The 24,771-nt window shown below is 33.9% G+C and overlaps 1 long non-coding RNA gene across 1 annotated transcript in view; it reads right to left on the bottom strand.

Moving 5' to 3' along the window:
- Positions 1 to 6,595: 6,595 nt before the first annotated feature.
- LOC309860431 overlaps positions 6,596 to 24,771 on the bottom strand; it is a 101,189-nt gene continuing 83,013 nt past the window's right edge. Inside the window, exon 3 of the long non-coding RNA XR_014309366.1 lies at positions 6,596 to 6,658. This is a non-coding gene — a long non-coding RNA (uncharacterized lncRNA). The remainder of the gene's footprint in view (positions 6,659 to 24,771) is intronic.

A 24,771-nucleotide genomic window follows, 5' to 3' on the forward strand; every position in this document is an offset into this window, starting at 1 on the left:
CTGTTGTATATTTCCATTAAAAATAATAAAAAAGATAATTGTCTCATATTTTAAAGATAGCAAAAGAACAGTTTCTAAAGCTTTTGCTTTCACATTGTAGGCCCTTGATAAGTGTTATTTTTCTTCTAACTATATGAATGATCTTTTTGAACTTACCATAGTTTAGTTTGTTTTTGTTTTGATATTCAAAGTTACGGTTAGAGTAGTGGGATGATGGGTGGATTCCTATCCCAGTGCTTTGAATATAACTTGCAGTAGTTCTCTGGTAAGTATCACCACTAGCGTCACCCCTCTGTGCTTTGGTCTTTCTTCACATACCAATCTCTTGTCATACCTCTCAGTATGGCTTCCTACTAACTACTGGTTGGCAGCTGCAGGAAGAATTACTCAGTTTCAATTTTACTTCAAATCCCCAGCCACTATGAAAAAATACTTATAAGGCATACCCAATTTCCTAACTTCTAATATATTATTACCTACATGTGAAAGATGTTCAAAAGACTGTTACAGCTGCTATTTTTCTTTAACCATTTTACATTTCTTTTTGCAGGGGAACAATTTCAGTCAATTAAACTTGCAAGCAACTCTCGCTCAGACTTTCCTATGACTGTCATAAATGAGAAATGTTTTTAAAAAATGAATAGCTGTAAGGATTGACTCTTCTGATGGGAACTGTCTATTACTAGTCTGACATTTTTGGGGACTTGATTAACTATCTCGGTTCGTCTGCAGAAAGCCTTGAACTGTTTTTCCATTTACTAAGTGACTTTAAGTCACTCCCTGGTTGTGTCCTAATTACACATGGCATTTCCAAGTTTGTAGCAAAAGACAACTATAACTCAAAAGTGTCTTGAAAGTGGAAATACCCTTGACATGAGTTTAAAAGTAGAATTTAATAATCTTTCCATGCCCTTGAAATTAGATACACTTTTTATTTTCACACTTTAAGTGTGAAGTAGGCAACTTCAGTGGATTATTTCTTCTGCTCTTCCCCCCGAAGCCCTAAAGTATTTGCCCCACAATTCACAAATTACAAAGTTCCAAAATGGTCTTTTATAGACAGGTATTTATAAGCTTTTAAAAACATGTCTGTTTTTTAGAGTCCATAGTCTCTTCCAGTCCCGTCCATGTTGCTACAAAAGTTGGGTATTCATCCTTTCTGATGGAGGCATAATACTCCATAGTGTATATGGACCACATCTTCCTTATCCATTCATCCGTTGAAGGGCATCTTGGTTCTTTCCACAGTTTGGTGACCGTGGCCATTGCTGCTATAAACATTGGGGTACAGATGGCCCTTCTTTTCACTATATCTGTATCTTTGGGGTAAATACCCAGGAGTGCAATTGCAGGGTCATAGGGAAGTTCTATTTTTAATTTCTTGAGGAATCTCCACACAGTTCTCCAAAGAGGCTGAACCAACTTGCTTTCCCACCAACAGTGTAAGAGGCTTCCCCTTTCTCCACATCCCCTCCAACACATGTTGTTTCCTGTCTTGCTAATTTTGGCCATTCTAACTGGTGTAAGGTGATATCTCAATGTGGTTTTAATTTGAATCTCCCTGAGGGCTAGTGATGATGAACATTTTTTCATGTGTCTGATAGCCATTTGTATGTCTTCATTGGAGAAGTGTCTGTCCATATCTTCTGCCCACTTTTTGATATGATTGTCTGTTTTGTGTGTGTTGAGTTTGAGGAGTTCTTTATATATCCTGGATATCAACCTTTTGTCTGTACTGTCATTTGCAAATGACTTCTCCCATTTGAAGTGGTGGGGGGGGTGGGAGTTTGGGATACCAGGTGGTGGGTACTATAGAGGGCACGGATTGCATGGAGCACTGGGTGTGGTACAAAAATAAGGAATACTGTTATGCTGAAAATAAATAAAAAATAAATTTAAAAAATATGTCTGACAACTCTGTGGTGAAGTTACAAAATTTGTTCTGCAAAAGTACTTGTACTTGCATTCAAAATTACTAATAGAAGTATTCAAAAACTGATATCAGAATACTAAAACAAATTAAGTATTTACCTATAGAGCACAGATTCAATAAATTACTGTCTTTCTATTTAATGGAGCATTATAGAGCAGATAAAAATAATGTATTGATATGAAATGCTCTCCAAGTATATCCAGTACAAAAAAATCTATAGTATAAAATGTACTCTAGATATGTATCTTATATAAATACCCCAACACTTTTACCCCTACAGTAGTGCTCCTAGACATCATCTTTTTACTATATTTTGTACTTAATATTCTTTATATATTTATTCCTTTTATCTATTAGTTTGTTAGTATTTTTTTAGTATTTTTAAGCTTATATGCTTTAACTTCAGTGGCTCTGGAAGGATACATAAGGACCTTATAATTAGTTACCTCTGAAGAAGAACTGAGTGACTTTGGAACAGAGGTTAGGGCAATTGGAATAGGAAAACTAACAAACTTCCATAGTTCACCTTTTTTACTTAATTGTTTATAATTCAGGGTGTGGAGTGAGATCTATCAGGGAATGTTAAAAGTCTCCTCAAGCTTTCACTTAATGCTATAAATGTGGCAAATGTATTTTTTTTTTTAATTTATTTGACAGAGAGAGAGAGACATCACAAGTAGGCAGGGAGGCAGGCAGAGGGGGAGGGGGAGGCAGGCTCCCCGCTGAGCAGAAAGCTTGATGTGGGGCTGGATCCCAGGACCCTGGGATTATGACCTGAGCTGAAGGCAGAGGCTTAACCCACTGAGCCACCCAGGTGCCCCGGCAAATGTATTTTTATTTTACTCTGTTCCTCTAACACTCAACTGATAACTTCAATCACAATCAGTAATCAATATTTGTTAAATAAAATCTATGTCAAAATCAATATGTTTATATAGAACTGATACACACCTTCTTGGCTTCAGACAACATACAGATTTTTTGAGTGCCAGGGTGGCTCAGTGGTTAAGCCTCTGCCTTCAGCTCAGATCATGACCTCAGGGTCCTAGGATCGAGCCCTGTATCAGGCTCTCTGCTCAGCAGGGAGCCTTGTTCCCCCCCCCTTCTGCCTGCCTCTCTTGACTACTTGTGATCTCTCTCTCTCTCTCTCTGTGTCAAATAAATAAATAAAATCTTTAAAAAAAATACAGATTTTTCTAGACACAGTCTTAAAGGCTCATCAAATATACCTTGACCTAAATGTTATAGTGAGCTATGCAAAAAGCCAGGCAGGAGTATCCTTTCATGGCCTCAATTCAGTTTAGCAAAAAATGAAGAAAAGCTGAAAGAGGCAACAGAAATGTCTAATATGCTTTAGCAGTTGCCCATAAAAAGATGAGTAAATATAGATAACAAATAATTACACATATACATGTTATATAAAGGCTTTGCAATGAGCCACACCAATCTTTTATTGCCCCAGTGGGCAATAATCCCCATCAATTCTTCTGCAAAGTATTTGCTTGGATCAATCTGCTTCTGTTTAAAAAGAAATAATAACCTGAAAAGAACCAGCATTATACCAACCTAAAAATATGTTTTTAACTAAATTATAAACATTAGCAGTGGAATTAACTTTCTCAAATCTTCAGACATATGGTTCTCCAAACCCAAAGAAATTAATGATCACAAGCCTGCTTTCTAGAAAAAAAAAAATACTTTTTTCAAAGACAGAGTGCAGGGTATTAAAGAGGAAATGATAAGCAAAATAAGATTGGATGTGATCTGACAAAGAAAATAATTAGAAAGAAAAATAAAATCATTTGTAAAACCAAAATAAGAAAAATATTGGGGTGCCTGGGTGGCAGCTGGTTAAAAGTCTGGCTTTTGATTTCAGCTCAGGTCATGATCTCAGGGTCATGAGATTGAGCCCCACATCGGGCTCTGCACTCAGGGGGGAGTCTGCTTGTCCCCCCCATAAATAAATAAATAAATAAATAAATAAATAAATAAATAAATAAAATCTTTAAAAGGAAAAAAAGAGCAATATTACCAAAGGCACACAGTCTTTTAAAAAGTTCTATAAAACAGAATGAAATTTAAGAAATAAAAAAATATCAGAAAAATGATGCTAGATACAGAAGGAAAAGGAGAGCCAAAGAAGTATAATTTACATTCCTAAAAAACAGAGGAATCAGGAACAAATAGAAAGATGAAAAATATAATGTATAGACATATATAAACACACATATAAATGTAAATAAATAACTGGTGCTACAGATTAAAAGAAACTGTGTCCTAGGACAAACTGATAAAACATAATTTACTACCAAACATACCTTGACATAGTTACTAAACCTCAAACATAATTTAAAAATCCTCTGAAAAAATGTCACCTACTCAGACTTTTCAGTGTCCAACATTCAATGTTAATATAAGGTAAACCATTATACACAAATTCCTGAATACTGTGATATATGATCAAGAAAATTGTCATTCATGTACTAAAAAACAAAGTTGTTATTCCTATATAATTTCAAATATGCAAGAACTCTGATAAAATATAAGGTGATCCTATTTCATGGTTTTCCAAAATCTACTGATACCTATAGTTCAATATTGGTATTGAGAGCTCTCTTTTCATTTTTAAACATGTTCTGATTTGGACAATAGTAGATTTTATAGTCATACTAAAAATAAACCCCACTTGAAATTAAAAAATAACATGCTTAGCGAAATAAGTCAAGCAGAGAAAGACAACTATCATATGATCTCCCTGATATGAGGAAGTGGTGATGCAACATGGAGGCTTAAATGGGTAGAAGAAGAATAAATGAAACAAGATGGGATTGGGAGGGAGACAAACCATAAGTGACTCTTAATCTCACAAAACAAACTGAGGATTGCTGGGGGGAGGGGGTTTGGGAGAAGGGGGTGGGATTATGGACATTGGGGAGGGTATGTGATTTGGTGAGTGCTGTGAAGTGTGTAAACCTGGTGATTCACAGACCTGTACCCCTGGGGATAAAAATATATGTTTATAAAAAATAGAAAATTAAAAAAAAATAACATACAAATAAAAAATTCAGAAGTGGCAACACAGAATTTTATTTCAGCTCTGCCATGTAAGGAATTTGAAATCCTTACTTGAATTCTAAGAAAAAATCTAAACAAACTAAAACCCAGTGACTTTTCTTGGACTCTTCAGAGAACTGTGATTACCAAGCAAATTACCATCCTGGATTCTGTACAAGACCACTGAATACAATCAATCACAGCCAGCAGCTTATCTGGAATAAAAGCTCCTGGAACCATAAACTGGTGGGCAAACTTAAATAGTAACTTCAGTGAATTGGTGCAGGCAGAGTGTGGATTAGCATGAGAGTGAGAAACTCTGGGTAAAGGAGCTGCTGTTTTCGTGGGTCTTCCATATTTGTATGGGTTTTGTCTCCAAAAATGCCCACCAGGTTCTCAGTGTGTAATGTCAAGAAAAATCCTCCTGTTTTTGGCAGGAGGTGAGAAAAGTAATTTTTTCAGAAATAATTGCAGTATGTTCTCTAAAATAAAGGCTTACATAGGGGACAAGACCTTTGCAAAGTCTTACCCAAGATAAGGAAAGGAAATGATCCAACCCCATCTCTCTCTAGCCTTCCTGTCTCATCTCAGGGAGGAATAATAGCTGAGAAGCTTTTGTGGAGGTCACAGTCCAGGGACAGAAAACCACTGAAAGATTGAAATTTAATCATGAGATTATAGATTTCTTCCACCTGTCACAACATCGTTAGGGCTCCAGAATATAATAATGGGTTACAGCTGAAAGAACTGGAAGGTACAGATTCTGTTTAATAAGATTTTAAGGGAAACTCAAAAACAATAAGGGAGAAAAAAAAAATAAGGACACTAGCTGGAGAAAACTGACATATAAAGCTATAGTAAACATTAAACACTCCCCTATACTAAGTGAGATTAACATAAAACTTTAAAGACCTGCCATATTTCCTATTACCTGATTTATCATGACCAGCTTTCAACAAAAATTACAATGCATGCTAAAAGGCAAGAAAAAAAGATCTGAAGAGACAAAGTAAGCATTTGAATGAGACATAGATACAGAATTATCAGAGAATTTCGTATAACTATGACAAAATTTTTAAGGACTTTAAATGGTAAAAGTAAGCAACAAGCAAGAACAGCTTGGTAATATGAACAGAGGGATGGAAACTAATAAAAAAAATAAATTCTAACTCTAAAACATTGTAAAAGTGTTAAATCTAAAAGACTATCAGAAATAAAGAAGGGATTTAATGAGCTCATCAGTAAACTGGAAACAACTGAGGAAAAAAACAGCTTGAAAATAGGTCAACAGAACTTCTGAAAATGAAACGCAAAAAGAAAAAATAATGTAAAAGAAAAAAAATGAATAGAATATCAAAGACCTGGAGTATTATTTCAAAATATATAACATGCATAACTAGAATACCAGAATAATAGAAAAGGGAGAAGAAATATTTAAAGTAATAATGGCTGAATTTTTTTTTTTTATAAACATATATTTTTATCCCCAGGGGTACAGGTCTGTGAATCACCAGGTTTACACACTTCACAGCACTCACCAAAGCACATGCTGATAGACACCAAAACACAAATCCACAATGTTCAGAGAATACAAAGGAAAATACATACCAAAATATGTATACCTGGGTATATCATATTCACAGTGCAGAAATCCTAAGACAAGGAGGAAATCTTCAAAGAAGAGAGAAGAAAAACAAATAATCATTTTATATAGGGAGAGAAAATGTTAAGAATCATAGTGGATTTCTCATAAAAAATTATGAAGGCAAGAAAAGAATGAAATAATTAAAATGGTGAAAGAAAAACCAACCTAGAATATCTAAGGATACGATACAAGGAAACATGTGGGAATAAACTACTATATTCAGATTGCTCTGTAAATTTTTTCTATTTTGTGTGGTTCATACCTTCTTAAAAAGCAAAACCATTTTTCTACTCCAAAAAAATATTTTCACTCATATATGATCATTTCAAAAACTTAAAATTCTGATCACCTAGGTATCATTCTTTATGGAATCAGCATATTCCACAAGTCTGTAACGTATCTAAATGCATTAAACCTACCATTCATTCATTCATTCATTTTATAACCTATGATAGAGGAATAAGAATAAGAATTATAGCAGATTTCTCAGCAGAAAGCATACAGGCTGTAGAGAGATTGACTGAACGATTGATTACAGGGAATCCACTCACATATGATTACTGAGGCTGGAGAGTCCAAATTTTTCAGAGCAAATGTCATAGTTTGAGTCCAAATTTTGGCAGGCTGCTGTAGACCCAGGAAATTTCAAAGGCCATCAGGAAGAAAAATTCTCCTTTACTGGGGGAAGAGTCAGACTTTTGTTCTATTCAGGCTCTTCAACTGATTAGATGCAGTTCACCCACATTATGGAGGGCAATCTGTTTTATTCAGTCTATCAATATAAATGTTAATTTTATCCAAAAACACCTTCACAGAAATACCCAGAATAATGTATGACCAAATATCTCAATTAAGACAGTTTATATATGGATTTTATATTCATTTTTATCTATTATGAGAAGCCAATATGTGGTATATATCACAAAAGGAAAGAAAAATGTTTGATTTTCACTAGAGAAATTTTATAGCCATCAGCAAGATTTAAAGTAATAAATAAACAATACTGGCTTTTAAAAAATTTAGTTCTTCTGTTATCCTAGGTATCATCATATTTTATACAGTCCAAACTAATTATGACAACAATGGTAATAATATGTAACAAAATATTTTGGAAAATATATCAAAAGAATTCATATACTTTTTAATATCCATACTTATTACAGGATACAGAATTAAATAATAGATACCCAGGAAAATCCTAATCTTCATTTTTCATGCTATCACAAAAACAGTTAACAAATGCTGGAATATGGGTAATCCTCTCCACCAAGATAGTATTCACTGAGTGCCAACAGCTGTCATCCTGTTTAATCTTCACAGCAACTTTATGGGGTAGTTATCCCTTGTTTTATTTTAGTGATGAGGATACTAGGTCTCAGAATAGTAGTGTTCAATCACCACCATCAGCAAAAGATAGAATCAGAATTTAATTCAGAATTTAATTTGATTGTCTCTGAAGCCTCCTATTTTCAATTTACATTAATTCCTTCCCTCATAAGTACACTATTTTTTTAAAAAGGTTTAATCATATTGGTTCATCTGACATTGGCTTCAAATGATATTTTATAGAATATTAAAAATCTCATGACTTTAGAGTTCCCAAAGTTGAGCTTATAGATAACACTTTCATAAATTTAGCTAAATTTACATTGAAAACTCAGTTTTCAACAATTTTGACTAACTCTCCCATGCTTCTTAATATACATTGGGTATCAAACTCTAGCAGATTTCTTTTTAGAATTTGGAAGGATAAAGTTTGTTCATTTCTTTTCTTTTTTTTTTTTTTTTAAGAATTTATCGTTTAACAACCTAGCATGGATTTACTAATAGAATATATGTTGATACTACTTTGGGGGGGGAATAAAATACTAAATCAGTCCTAGTTTAAAGTACCAAACAATTGTGCTGTCTACTACTACATATTTTATCTCAGTGGAATTTGGCCTCATGGGCCACACTCAAAAGAGAGTCATCTCATGGCCATCCTTGACAAGGATTAGCAATGAGAATCTAGTACCAGATGTCATTTAGGTGTCCCTGCATGTCTAACTGTAGACTATGATCTCATTTTATGCACTATTCTAATATCTTTGTTTTCTTGTTGTTCAGCAATGAAGCCTGTGGAGAACTGGAAAGCCGTATTATTTCCTGTAGTTCACCATCTGTGGAACAAGCTTTTTCTTTCCTTGTGATGCAATTCAATGCCTATACTACCAAACAGCAACCTAGCTCTACATCAAGTATTTTGTTTCATCTTTAATTTTAAATCTGTTCAGTGTAAAGGTGAAAATAAATATAAATTTATAAGATGTGTAGAAGGAAGAAAGCCAAAATAATATGAAATGAATACTAAAACGCTTCAGTTACTGAAGTAAAATGATTATCATAGGTTTTCTTTGTCAGTCAAAGTATCTAACAACAAAAGAAAGGACAAGATACCTAGTAGAAATTAACATGGGTATGTAGCAACATGTCAGTAATATTGTTTATTAGTCCATATTCACATTGAGAGACTACAAGAGAGAGACTTAACAAGAGGATAACTGGACTTAATAAAAATAAAAGTGCCAAAGCAAGAGTTGCTTCTGTCCCGTGAAACTACCCGAGGACCTGCATTTCAGGTGTAGCAAGTCATATGGCTGCACATACCGTGCCCAAAATGATTTTATGTCAAAAGCTGTTTATCAAATGTGGGAGCATGTGGCAAGCATTGGGAATCACTGTTGCCTTTGTGGTATATGCCAACTAGTGCATTTACCTCGTTACAGTGATCTATGTTATACCATTTTCAAAAAATGCTCCCTGCTGCAAAATCCTTGTTTAATTTTATAACACTAAAGAAAAACATTTAAAAATGTTTATACAGAGAAATAGAGAAATTGACTAGATCTGATTAATTATTTTTCTAAAACACATACAACTTTCAGTTTTGTCAATATATATAATATAAGCTACCAAACACATTTTATAGTTTACATAGTAAAATCCACAGAGGTAATTATTGCATCAGGGCAATATGATGCTATACTAATTTTACAATTGATGACTGCTCATTTAGATTACAGCAAGTATTTGTAATAAAAAATTGACAAATACTAAGACATTGGAAACTTTTTTATTTGATGAATATGAACTTACACAACATTATTTAATCCATTGAAATTTCTCTTAAATTAAGCAGTTCAGAATTTGTTTAAAAACAACCACCACCTTGACTTGCTTAATTTAGTCTGCTAGGATTTCCCTCTGCAGTTACACTGCATGGAACATAAAATGTCCTCAATAAATAATTGGTGAATTAGTGATGAATGGATAAATGAGTAAAACCTACAAATACAGAAGGAAGGGGAAAGGTTTTCAAACTTACCTAATGTTAGGACTATGTAGGCAAGTACTACAAAAAAAACAGAGAAGTTCTAAGATACTTGATTATGTTTCATGTGGATATTTGGAAGCCTGCTAAAGTTTACATACATGCACATACATCCATACACAGTTTGTTGATATTAGAAAACCATGACTCAACTGAATATATGCAAGAGCCAAACAAAGCTAATTTTCATCTTAGATTTCATCAGAAAATTTTATTTCCACTCTAAAATATATTCTAAGAATATTTCAGTATAGAACACTTGTAAATGCTGAGTATCAACTTTCATTCAAATAAATAGGTACACACAAAAGAGATATCCTTAGGATCCAAAAAGGAAGAAAAGATGGCTACCACAGTGGTATGATGAAGCTTAGGCTACAGATAAACTTGAGCCTCTGAAGATCTTAGTTACCAAGGATCATGCACATTTAAAGATGTTCAGGAAGAGGGAAAATATCTTTGAGTCTCACTTGAAGTGGTACTAACAGTATAGTAAAGGGAAACCCCAAACTGGGAAACAGACCTTGCCTGACACTTGTACAAAGAACGTGATGGGATAAATAACACAGAAAGGTGCTCACTCTTGATCAAGATATCTCAAAATAGCTTTGAAAAGGGCTCTATTAATCATAAGTTCATGATTTAAAGTTTAAAAATACACAGGAATAAGGTATCATAATAAGACAGCAAGAGAAACAAGCAGGAGAATCAAATTTACCATTAGCTGTACTTAACCTAGGACTCCTTAAGCATGGCACATAAAATTACACTGTTTATAATAGTTAAAAGAGGCTTTTAGGAATCATACAAAGAAACAAGTGAATTTGAAAGAGAACCAGAGACATTCTCTAAGTATAAACATTGAAATTAAGATCTCAATATCATATAGCACATAGATTAACAATTAAAAAACTGAAGATATATCTCAAGATATTACTTAAGATGCATGATCAAGGGAAATTTTCCTATTTAGAGATAGAAAATGTATCAGAGAAGTTAAGAAGGATGCTATGGTAATAAAAGGCTTGAACGTATATTTTACTCAATTTTGAGAGCACTAGAGACAATCAAGTAGATGGACTTTTACAAACTAGCAGAGAAATTTCTAGACTTGAGGAAATACCCAAGCCCTTAGATTCAGGAATCACAGCAAATCCCAGAAAGAGTATATTAAAAAGAAAAGGAACCCAAATATGGGCCTATTAATTGGTGCCAAAACCCCCCAAATTTTGATGGCTTAAACAAGCCCCAAATCTTTTACAAAGTTGTCTATCTTATTTGATATCCCTGAGGTGATGTCCTCATTCACATGATTGAAGACAACTTAGTCGTCTATTCTAACTAGTAATAAAGAAGAAAAATATATATACCTTCCGTTAAAGGGCATAATCTGTAAGTTGTGTACACTGAGGGTTTTTGTTTTGTATCCTGTTAGCAAATCTTAACCTACCTGACCACAGCTAAACCTAGGCAAAGGGAATTTGGATATATTAGCTCTTCATTCAATAGCCAAGTGCCCAGAAAAAAAAAAAAAATCCATTACTCTAATACTGTGCTATCTGATATAATAGCCAGTATTCACATTTAATTAAAATAAAAAATTCAGTTCATCATTTCCTAGCCATACTCCAAGTGTTCAGGAGCCACATGTGGTTAGTGTTGGAAAGTAAAACCAAAGAATATTTTCATAACTCAATGCACAGTGTCTCTTGCTGCTCGAGAAGGGGGCAGAATACACATTGGAAGAAGTTTAGCATTCAGTGTCATCAGTTTCTCCTTTTGTTACCCAAAAATGTGTATTTACGTGAACCCTTATTGCTATACTTGAAACACATTCTCACTTCAAGTGATGATTCTCAGTCCAGTTTTTGAGTATAGTTGCCTCCAACAAGCTCACCCATGCCTACTAATTCTGGAGTCGTCCATAATAAAAGATAATTGACATATCTATGATTCCCCCCTCCACACGCAGTGGTAGAGCAGGAATAGGAAAACTACATTAAAGGCATCCATTTAAGCAATGGAGAAAGGGAAGCACAGAATAGTCACTGACCCAAAATAATTAGCAAATTCCCCTGAGCAGGAACAGTTGAAACTGGATTCAGTTTTACTAAGCTCATTCAACAGTCCTAGGTCTGCTTTCTGGGGTAAATTATCTTGTCCATTTTTGTCTTTAGATCTCTGTAAACGTCTTCCTAGATCCGCATCTGAAATGACCCATGGAGAATATTTCTCCTGAGTATTCTGGTGATTTATGGGTTACTTTAGAACTTGACCAGTCACACAGTGTACAGTTACTTTTGTGTTCCTTGAGGTCATCTGAAATAAAAATTTGTGTGGGAAGACATGATTCTTAATTCATCGCCACTGGGCTGATTCCTAGTTTTCCAGTCTAAAATTCTTAATGGAAAATACTTGAGAGAATAACATGGTACTAGAGCTGAATCTCCTGCTAAGGCTGCCTCTTCAAAGATACTTGTTAAAATTGCTTCTGTTTGGGGCACAGAAATAAGTGGACTCTCTATTCACTTATATTATAGATCATAGATATAGAGTAATAGGACTTTCTTATTATCATTTAGCAATAGCAATATTGAAATATTTTCATTGTCTTCCTCTAATCTTGCTAGCCAGTGTGTATTAAGGAAGTGGAAGGAATTAGGAAACAAAATTATTGGGAAATAAATGAAGTCCAGGATAATTTTTTAGAATATGTTGCATAAGTGAGTTAAGTCTATTTATACCATTTGAAGAGACAAACTACCTTGGTGTCTACTAGTGCTTCTGTCAGATTTGATTGAACTTGTTCAAACAGCTTTAATATTATCAGGTGAAGGACACACTTATAGGTAGACTGATTTATAACAGGAAGAAAGACTCATTTGTATTGAAAAAAGTTTCAGCTTAATTTCTTAAAGAAAATGACTGATAGCAACTTGTAGGTATAAAACAGCCTGGATTCTAGTCCTGGGTTTACTATCTTAGCTGTGTCATTGTGAACATTTTTATTTTTTAGTTGTAAGAGCATATGTGTTTTAGTTTTGTTATATGGAATCAAACTGACAACATGGCTTATGGGACATGCTTTCAGATAGAAAATCTCAAAGTAATATTGAATTTTCTTTCCTAAGAGAAAGATTTCCTTTAAGCCAGTGAGGAAAAGCTTTTCTAAGTGTAGCCAGGTAAGAACAAGTAAACAGAAGTCTCAATAATGAGTGTAATTGATACTACACTGTCTAGTTTCAGTAGAGTCAAAGGTAAGAGTCACAGCATTTTGGTATTCTACCCAGCAGTGTGGGTAGGGGCTGTTATATTAAATAAAACCTAGGGATTTTTATGTTAAATATTTTGAAGGGTACTTGGCAGATGCCTTTACCTCAAATTTCTCTAAGTGCATATCCAAAGGGCATAAATAACAGGAATATAGAATGTTTCCTATGCATTTCCAAGGTTTATGAAAAGCTCCTTAAAGATGGATATATTTAGTGTACACAGAACTATACACTTAAAAATGGTTAAAAAATGGGTGCCTGGGTGGCTCAGTTGGTTAATCAACTGCCTGTGGCTCAGGCCATGATCCCAGAGTCCCAGGTTCAAGTTCCACATCAGGCTCCATGGGGAGTCAACACTCCCTCTGACCTCCTCCCCTCTCATACTCTCTCTCTCTCTTTTTCAAATAAGCAAATAAAATCTTTTTTTAAAAAATGGTTAAAAGGGTGAATTTGATGTTATGCACATTTATCACAATATTTTAAAAAAGAAAATTCACCAGGTTTTAATTCTCAGAGTAAGTACTTGGAAAGTGAGTACAGAAAGTAACCCTATTTTTTCAAGTCATATGTTAAGTTGGTGCTTTCTATTTGTGACCACAATTACTATTTAGAAGAACTCTTACAGATACCATTCATTTATAGATGAGAAACTGTGGTTCAGAAAGAGCATACATATGGACAAGACACTGAGATTCAGAAAGAGCATCGGACCCATTATACTGGCCTGCAAAGTCATGGTGAAATGATGTCTTTGAAAGCAGAAGCAAAAAAGAGAGTAGTGAGGAAAAGCTCATGGATTCCATAGACCATGGAAACAGTAGAACATCTCTAAGACAATCCAGCTATTCTAAGAGCTTTACCATATTCCATTCTTGAACAATTTCCCAGGTGAGCATTAAAGTATCAAATTAAGGTAGATTCCACAGTCAGTGTAAGTTAAAAAAGGGAACCATAAATGAAAGAATGAACTGTTAATATTTAAAGTGAATGATTATTGATTGATTGTTAGTAAGAGCTTTATGTCCTCTAAGAAAAATAAGACTTTAGTGTAGAATATGGCATCTTCTCCAAATATGTTTTGAATGACTCTGTCTCAGGTTTTCTCTCAAGGAAAACTGATTTTAAAAAAGGAAATTTGAAAATGATAGTTCATCTGAGAAGTATCATTCATTCAAGCGATCTTAAAAAAAAAAAAAATTCTGCCAGTATGAAGGATAAAGATTGAAGATACAAAAATAGTTCCAAATACATACATAGGAAAAGCTAACTTCAAAAACAGAATACAGCTATGTTTTCACTATTCTTTGCAATCATTCCCTTTGTTCACCTTATCTCAACTTTATAGCCAGCAGTATACAGGAAATATGAACTATCTGAATCTTAAATCTTAAAACCAGATTATCTAAAACCCCAAAAATAAATCAATAGCCAAAGTCTGTCTACAGCACTTACTGCTTTTTATAGGAACAGCAAAAAATTCATTCCTCATCAGATTCAAGGCAAAGTCTTTAACACCCAGGTTTAGAAGGTGACAAAACATTTTAGGAGCTTAACTCTTAGATTTAATACTTTTTACCAACAGAAACCTCAGGACTACCTCCTACTATTTTCCTAACATTAGTGTGATCCAGGAAAGAAGGGAGAGGACAAGGTTTGACAATTAATTGCCTTTGAATTGCTATAGTATTTGCTAATAGAATCAAGAACTATGCATGTCACCGACTTCTAGGAATGACATCATGACCTCCTCAAAGAGATATTTTGTTTTTTAAAATAATTCTGATCATCTTTCAGAAGAATTTGTGAATAGACTGCCAAATGAATTAAGGTACCCAACTGCTAAGCACCTAATGGTTATATTTGTTGATCCTACAGTGCAGGAGCTAGCCAACTTCCTAGTTACAGGAGCACTCCCACAAGAAATCACCGTCCCCATAAGGCCATCCCCACACTGGACACCAACTACAAATTAAAGTTTCTCAAAGGCATCCTTAGTTTTGATAATTTTCTAGAAAGACCCACAGAACATACTGAAAGCTATTATATTCATGGTTACGGTTTATTAAAGGTAACAGTTACAGCATAAAATGAAACAAGAGAAGTGGTGCATAGGACGGAGTCTAGGGAAGTAGTTAATAGGGAGCTTTCCCAGCCCTCTCCCCATAGAGTCAGGACAGTTCTCTTTCCTAGCATCAGTTATGTGACAATACCTATGGAATACTGCCAATTAAGAAGTTTACTTAAGCCCTGGTATTTAGAGATTTTTTTGGTATATTGTCACGTAAGTATGACTGATTAATTGCCCATGTAGTTGATCTCTGTCTTTAGGTGAACTGATACCACATGACTTGAAGTTCCCATGCTAAATCACATCATTTGTCTTCTTGTTATGGCCAGGCTTACCAGAAACGGTTACCTCCAAAAACCTATGCAAGTGGTGGTCTTTGAATACAATAAATTATTTATTACACACTTATTATACTGATTTACTAATGCTTCCATAACAAAATACCACAGACAGAATGGTGTAAAGAAAAGAAACCTGTTTTCCTCACAGTTCTAGAGCCCTGAAGTACAGTGTCATAGAGCTAGCAGGGTGATTTCCTCTAAGACCTTTCTTCCTGGTTACTACTTTCTTGCTGCCTCTTCACATGGTCATTCTCATCTCTGGGACCTTCATCTGGTTTCTTTTTTTTTTTTTTTTTTTTTGAGAGAGAGAGAAAGAGAGCATACAGAAGGGTAGAAGGAGATATGCTCTCCCTATTAGATGGCAGAGTGCCTACATAAATTATTTTAAATTCTGAACAGAATATTTGTCTTTTCTCCCTTATTTATTAATTTATTCAATTATTTATTTGTGTTAGTATGATCATAAATATTTAATTTGAAAGGATACAAATTAATATTATTTTGTCATTCATATTATTTTAGCTTTGGCACAGATTTCTCCTTAGTTCAACTTTGATGCTCCTTTGAGTGATAACAAATATGAAATGACACAATGAAGCCCTCTATATTTAAATAATAACCCCCCAAAATACTAGAGATTGCCTTCAAAAAACAGTATATAGATCCCTGTGTTTTTCCCTCACTCTGGCTGTGTGTATGTTTTCCTCCACATCTTCTTACTATTTTATAACCATTACTTACTTCTCCCATTGTCCGTAATAACCCAACAAGAACAAATGTTCTTCAATATAATGTAAAACTCAATCTGTTCCCCAGGTCTCAGTAATCTCTCAAACTCTGCCTGTAGCTCAGCTTAGTAGGTTATTGTGGCATAACTAAGTTTTATAATTCAATGCCAAGGGCAAACTGAAAAACACTAAAAAGAAAAGATGTCTTCTATATGCTCTTCTGTAAGGACAAATAATCATGTCAACTTTCATTTAGCTTTGTACAGTGATCTGAGTAGAACCTCTTATCTCTTGCTGGAACTCATAATGTTTTGGCACAAGAGTTCTGTAACCTTGGGTCAGCTACAATGGTGTTAGCATGTGTTTAGTCTAGTTGGCAGATAGTCCATTGGTGGGGGGGTGAGGAGGGAATATCAACACTCAGTGTAATGTTGGCATCTCAGACTCATGTTTCCCTTGAGTCCTAAAAGTAAGCATAGTTCCTGAAGACAAAGTATTTGAATAATATACATGACTTTACATGAGAATTGGGAATGAATACACTGATATATTCTGCACTGTTGAAGAACTAAAAATATCACTATTCTAAGTATTAGGCAGTTCATATTACACATTGATTAGTCTTTTAAAAACCAATAAGCAACCAATTTCTGATATGCTGATTGTTAAAGTAAAAGAAATGAAACTTAAAAGTGAGATTTTTTTCCAGTATAAAATAGAAGAGATAAATCAATGACTTCTCTTCATTTTGTTCTAGACAAGACCCTTGATCTGAAAAAAAGTCATATTTTTTTCCTTAACTTCCCTAATCTATTTAGTAAGAGTTCAATGACATTTTCTTAATCAGTAGTTGTACATTCAATTACTTTATGCTAGCCAGCAACAGCAAGATTAATTTTAAATAACTTTAATACATTTCTTTGGTTGAATGATAACATAAAACACATTATTTTAGCAGGCCCTAATACTTGTAATGTAATACTTGTAATGTAAAGAGAATGAAAACAAGTTCTTTAAACCATGTGAGTCAACAGCATTTCAAAATAGGTTATGGAAGATGCAACTGTTTTGAGATTGAGAAAAAAATTAAAAAAAAAAACTTTTGTGAAGGTGGTATTTTAATCTCAAAATTAACGACCACAAGGTCTCTGACTCTCAACTTTATATAAATAATGGGCTTGAAAAAAATAGACAAGCCAGACTAATCAAGGTCCTGCTTCTAGTGATTTGGGGAAGGCAAGAATAACAATCGTGAAATATGTCCAGAGCCTTCTCTATAATAAAGTCCTACTTTTACAAATGGGTAGGAGAAACTTTGTAATAACTTTACCTACCAGCTGAGGGAAGGACATTCTTCCCACTCCAGCTTCCTCTAACTATCCTGTCTCATGGGAAAAAAAGATATACAGACTCAACATAGGTCAAGCCTTCAAAGAAATAGATTGGGAACACTGTAGCTAAGGAAGGTTGTATAGGGCAGGGGAATAGGGAGAACACCTGTATCACTGAAGAAACATTTGTGAAGGTCACAGCCCCCAGAAACAGACAATGAAAACACTGATATTCAATTCACTGAACTGAATTCAATTCAATTCAATGCTCCCCTTCCCTCACACTCTACTACCACATTAGCATGATTCCAGTAGAATAATAGCAGATTACAGCTGAAAGAGCTTTCAGACACAAAGTTTTTGAGGAAGAGTATTTAGGGAACCCCAAAGTTTAGAGTGGGACAAAAACAAGGCCTAGAGGAATTTGAAATGTTTGATGCCTACAGATACACCAAACATTAAACAATACCCAAATTCTAGCTATAGTAACACAAATCTTCACACTAAATGTCTATTTACTTCAATCTCTATTATCTAATGCATGTCTCAGCTTCAGTAAAAGATACAAGGTATACCAAAGCATGCCAAAAATCTGAAGGAAAAGAGCAATCATATCATCAGACTCAGTATGATAAATATTTATATGAATCTGATAAAGAATTTAAAATAACTATGGTTGATATGTTAAAGGTTCTAATGAATAATATATAACACAAGCCATTTTATCAGAGAAATGGAAAATATAAGAAGGAACTAGATTGGTTTTTGGTTTTAGAAACCAAAAACAGTAAAATAGAAATGATGACCTTCAATGGGTTCATTACTGGAGTCAACACAGCCACAGAAATAGTCCATGAACTTGAAGATAGGACAACAGGAATTATGGAAACCAAAACACAAATATTCAAAAAGGAATCAGAAAGGAGCATCAAAGAACTGGAGGACAACTATGAAATATTCATAGGATTATTGTAGTCCTCATAGGAAATACTCACAGCAATACATACAAAACTAGATATTACTCATAGTTTGAATCCCTGATGCTAGAAAATGAGACTGGGACAGAGGAAATATTTTAAGAAGTAATGACTAATAATTTTCCAAAGGTAGTGGCAGATACTAAATTACAGTTGCAATAGATTCTAATAATAAGCAAGAAAAAGTGCTAAAAATTAGAGAAATGAATGAAATGAGTGAATGAACGAACGAAAGAAATAGACCTTCAACACATCTATGGGAGGTAAGACACAGAGAAACAAGGTAAGAATTACAATACAGTTCATATTATAATACATGTAATACAGAAGACAGAAAGAAAGGGAGGAAGAAAAGAGGAACATAGGGAGGGTGGGAGAGAAGAAAAGAAAAAAGAACATAAAGGGAAGGAAGGGAAAAGGATTTCTATACCCAGCAAAATTACCTTTCAAACATAAAGAAAATGATAAAGACTGTCTCAGAAAAATAGAAATAGACACGATTTACTGCTGACACATTTACTTTACAAGAAATGTTAAGAGAAGTTCTTTAGGCTAAAAATAATGTGATATGGGTCAAAAACTTGAATCTAGAGAAAACAAAAGCATGGTATATGGAATAAATAAAGATGAAATATAATGTTTCTAATGTCATTCCAATTATAATGAAATAATACAGTGAAGCAACAACAATAGCAATGTATTGTGCTTATAACATGTACAAAATGAAGTGTATGACAACAATGGCACAAGGGCTGAGACAGATAAATAGACAGCTATAATGTCCTTATAATTCATGTGAAGTTATATACTATTATTTGAAAAGTGACCCACAATTACTAAGAATACATATTATAAACCTTGGGAAATTGATTAAAATTTTTTTTAAAGACTATTTATTTATTTATTTATTTGACAGAAAGATCACAGGTAGGCAGAGAGGCAGGCAGAGAGAGAGGGGGAAACAAGCTCCCTGCAGAGCAGAGAGCCTGATGCGGGGCTTGATCCCAGGACCCTGAAATCATGACCTGAGTTGAAAGCAGAGGCTTAACCAACTGAGCCACCCAGGTGCCCCAATTAAAATTTTTTTAAAAGAAGTCAATAGAAAGGATGGAATTGAATCATAAAATATCTTCAATTAAACCTAGAGAAGGCAGAAAAAGAGGGGGAAATAGAGGGAAAAAATGCAAAGAAAACTCTGACGGTGATTGATTTTATTCTAACTATATGAATATGAATTATCACTATAAATGTGCACACCTAAACATACTAAAAGACAAATTTTCAGATTTTATTCATAAAGCAAAGTCTATACTGTCTATAAAAAACTCACTATAAATATAAGACATAAATAGGTTAAACATAAAAGGAAGGAGAAATAGATTTCACAAATATAGTTGACTGATTTTTGACAAAAAGGTGATGGAGATTCAATGGAAAAGGAATAGTACTTTCACTAAAATTTCTTAAACAATTGAGCTTCCATAAGGAAAAAATAAAACTTAAGACACAAGTCACATCTCTTATAAGTTAACTGAAAATGAATCAAAGACCTAAACATAAAATATAAAATTATACATTTTTTAAAAAAAAAGTCTGTGAGACTTTGGATTTTGTGATGAGTTTTTTAGGTATGATATGAAATGAACAACCTGTGAAAAAAATAATTGATAAATTGGATTCATCACAATCTCAATATTTTGCTCAGAAAAATACTCGACTAAGACAATGAAAAGACAAACTTCAGACTGTAATTAAATATTTGTAAATTACATATGTGATAGAAAAATATTAAAGCTCAACACCAAGAAAACTTCAAGGGTGACGTCAGCAAGACAGACTTGGAACTTCCAATGCTTATCAAAGCACCAAAAAATAAATAAATAAATAAATAAATAACGATCAATGAAAATAACACTAGGAGAGTTCTGAATTATAATAAAAAAGTTGCAGCACATTGGTATAACACAAAAACCAGGATGTCTATAGAAAAACATCTTACATGTGACAACCTATCTCCCGGTCTGTCACAGCTCAGTGCAGCAGACGTTCTGGCTGGCTCCAGGGAAACATAGAAACATATACTCCACCAAGCTCAATCAGCTAAGGTTGGTATTGGTAAAAATTATAGCTTTCTTCCCTATGTGTTCATGGTGGTGGTGAGAGCTACTGTGGTTCTTTGTAGCAAAAGCTGTTTGGTCTTTCTGCTTTCCTTTTCCCCCAGCAACTGGAAGTTATATCCTAGAGGATCCCTTTTGGCACTAGGGTCCAGTATGCAGGCTTGTATGTGGGGCAGTGGTGGTGCTACTCTCCAGGGTGAGACACTAGCAGAGTGGCTGTGGAGCCAAGTGCTTGTCATGTGCATGGTACTTCCAGGACCAGGATGAGTGATGGTATCTCCAGCTTCATGGGATTACATCAGTCATCTTCATAGGGCTACAGTGGAATGAACTATAGGGACTTCTCCCAGCTGAAGTAAGAGTCAGCAAAGGACTGCATGTGTTTTTCATAGTGGAAGCTATGGGTATCCACACTGGAAGCAAGGACTATTAGACTTGTTCTACTATGTTTTCCCCAGGAGGGGGGGGGGGGCGGAATCATGGCCTAGGGTAATTACACACAACTGGGTCAATTCTTCCAATTCTCCTTCCAAAGGAGAATTAATATCAAATCTTCTCAAACTATTCCCAAATATCTAAGAGGAAACACTTCCAAACTTACTTATATGGGACCAGCATCATCCTAATACCAATACCAGACAAGAACACCACAAGAAAAAACTATAGACCAATATCCTTGATGAATGCAAATGTAAAAATCCTCAGTAAAATTTGACAGCACACTGAAAGTATCATACACCATGAGCAAGTAAGATTTATCCCTGGGATGCAAAAATGGCTAACATATGCAAATTAATTGAGGTGATGCAATACATTAACAAAATAAAAGAAAAACCACATGATCATCTCAATAAATGCAGAAAAAGCAAAACTGACAAAGTTCAATATCCACTCATCATTGAAACTCTTAAATCTACAAAGACTACAGACTCTCCTATATCCATAAGAAACTTGACCTCAACACAATAAAGGCCATATTCGGCAAGGCAACAGCTAACATAATTGGGAAAAAACTAAAAGCTCTCTAAGGTCTGTTATAAGACAAGGATTCCCACTCTTGCATCACCTTTTCAATAGAGTACTGAAAGACATAGAACAATTAGACTGGGAAAAAAAAAAAAAAGAAAAAGCATACAAATCCAAAAAGGAGGAAGTAAAATTATCTCTATTAGCACATGAAATAGTATATGTGTACAAAATCCAAGGGATTTTGTTTAAAAAATGTTAAAATAAATAAATTTAATAAAGTTGCAGGACACAAAAACAACATAACACATGTGTTATGTTTTTATGTACAGTTGGTTATCTAAAAAGGAAATTTTAAAAAATTTTCATCCACAATGGCAACAAAAAGAATAAAATCCTTATGAGTAAAGTTAACCAAACAGGTGAAATACTTGTACACTGAAAACTTAAGATTGGTTAAAAAAATTAAAGATACAAATAAATGAGAATATAGGCCATGTTCATGGGTTGTATTAGTATATTTAAGGGTCCATAATACCCAAAGTGATCTATAGATGCAATGTAATCTCTTAAAATTTCAATTGCAATTTTTGCAAAAATATTTCTAAAAATTCTAAAATTCATATAGAGCCACAATAATCCCTAAATGTCAAAGAAATCTTGAGCAGAAACAAAACTAGAGGCACCACACTTCCTGATTTCAAAATAGATTATAAAGCTTTACTAATCAAAATGGCATGGTGCTGCCATAAAAACACACATATATATATATAAAATATAACATAGTATACATAATGTAAACATATACATAATATATATACTATATAATAATAATTTATACATAATATATACCAATGAAACAGAATATAGAGCCTATAAATAAATTCACATATCTATAGCCAGTTAATCTTCCACAACAATGGCAAGAACAAACAATAGGGTATTGATAATTTCTTCAATGAAGAGTGTTGAAAAACTGGATATCCACATGCAAAAAAAGGTGAATATCATTATCTTACACAACACAAAAATTAACTCAAAATGCATTAAAGACAAATGAAACCATGAGTCTAAAATCGTATCTGAAACCATACAACTTTTAGAAGAAAGCACAGCGAAAAATCTCCTTGACATTGATGTGGGCAATGATTTCTTTGAAATCACATCAAGAGTACAGGCTAAAGAAGCAGAAACAGTCAAGTAGGATTACATCAAAATAGCATGCTTCTGTACACAAAGGAAATAATCAACAGTCTAAAAGCAACATACTGAATGGGAGAAAATATTTGCATACCATTTATTTGTATGAAGTTAATATAAAAAAAAAATTCACACAACTCCATAGCAAATAAGCAATCTAAATCAAATATAAAGAGACACTTCTTCAAAGAAAATATACAGATGGCAACAGGTAAATGAAAAGGTATTCAACATTGCTAATCATCAGGAAGAAGCAAATCAAAGCCACAATGAATATTAGTTCACATCTCTTAGAATGACTGTTATTAGAAAGACCAAAGATAACAAGTGTGAAGATGTAGAGAAATTGGGATCCTTTTATACCATCAGTGTCAATTTTAACTGGTACAACCTTATGGAAAATGGAGGTTTCCCCCAAAATTTAAGAGTACTACCATATTATCCATCAATCACTGTTGTAGGTATGCATCTGAAGGAAACAAAATTAACATCTCATACACCTTTACTCTCATGTTTATTTCAGGATTATGCACAATAGCCAAATTTGGAAAAAACCTAAAATTCATCATTGACTGAATGAATAAAGAAAATGTGGTAAATATATCCACACATACATACCATGGGATATTATTCAACCTTAAAAAGAGGTAAATCCTACCCTTAATGAAAATATACATGAACCTATTCTAAGTGAAATAACTCAGATGCAGAAAAACACATACTACATGGTTAACATTTATATGAGGACTCTAAAATAGTCAAACTCACAAAAGCAGAGAGTAGAATGGTTGTTTCTAGAGATGGGAGTGGTAGATATGAGGAGATATTTGTCAAGGGGTATGAAGTTTCAGTAACGCAAAATGAAAAATGTTTAGAAATCTAATGTAAAACAATGTGACAAAAATTTAAAATATTTTATTATTTTAGATTTGCTAAGAGGTTAAATAATAATTATTCTCAGGCTTCCTCCTCCCCAAAAGCAGAAAAAATGATTACTGTAATGGAAGGAGAGGTAATGGATTTGTTAACTACCTTCACTGTGATATTTACTTCACAGTATATACATATTTCAAACCATCAATTGTATACCCTAAATATAAAAATTTTAATTGTGAATTTAACTCAGTAAAGGTAGGGGGGGAACTCCACTGATAAATCATGTTAATTTTATGTTAATATCATATACCTTCTGGTAAGATATATAATTTACATAATAATCTAGTATTTTTCTAAAAAACACTTGGCTGTAGGCTATTTGTGACATTAACATCAGACAAACCCAAACTGAAGGACATTCTTCAAAATATTATTTAAAATAGTCAAGGGGCGCCTGGGTGGCTCAGTTGGTTGGACGACTGCCTTCGGCTAAGGTCATGTTCATGGAGTCCTGGGATCGAGTCCCACATCGGGCTCCCCGCTCCATGGGGAGTCTGCTTCTCCCTCTGACCTTCTCCTCACTCATGTTCTCTCTCACTGTCTCTCTCTCAAATAAATAAATAAAATCTTTAAAAAAAAATAAAATAGTCAATACTGTGACAAATAAAGAAAAACTGATAATCACACACCAGAGGAAATTAAATACATATGTTGGAAACCTACAATATGGCATCCTAGATTGGATCCTGGAACATATTTGTGAAATTCAAATTTTGTGGCATTGTTAATAGTACTTTACTAATGTCAATTTCTTAGTTTTGACAAATGTACCATCATTAAGGAAGGGAACTGAGTCAAGGTACATGAAAACTCTTTGTACCATGTTTGTT

This window comes from Mustela nivalis, assembly GCF_964662115.1.
Source record: "Mustela nivalis genome assembly, chromosome: 2".
Lineage (NCBI taxonomy): Eukaryota > Metazoa > Chordata > Mammalia > Carnivora > Mustelidae > Mustela > Mustela nivalis.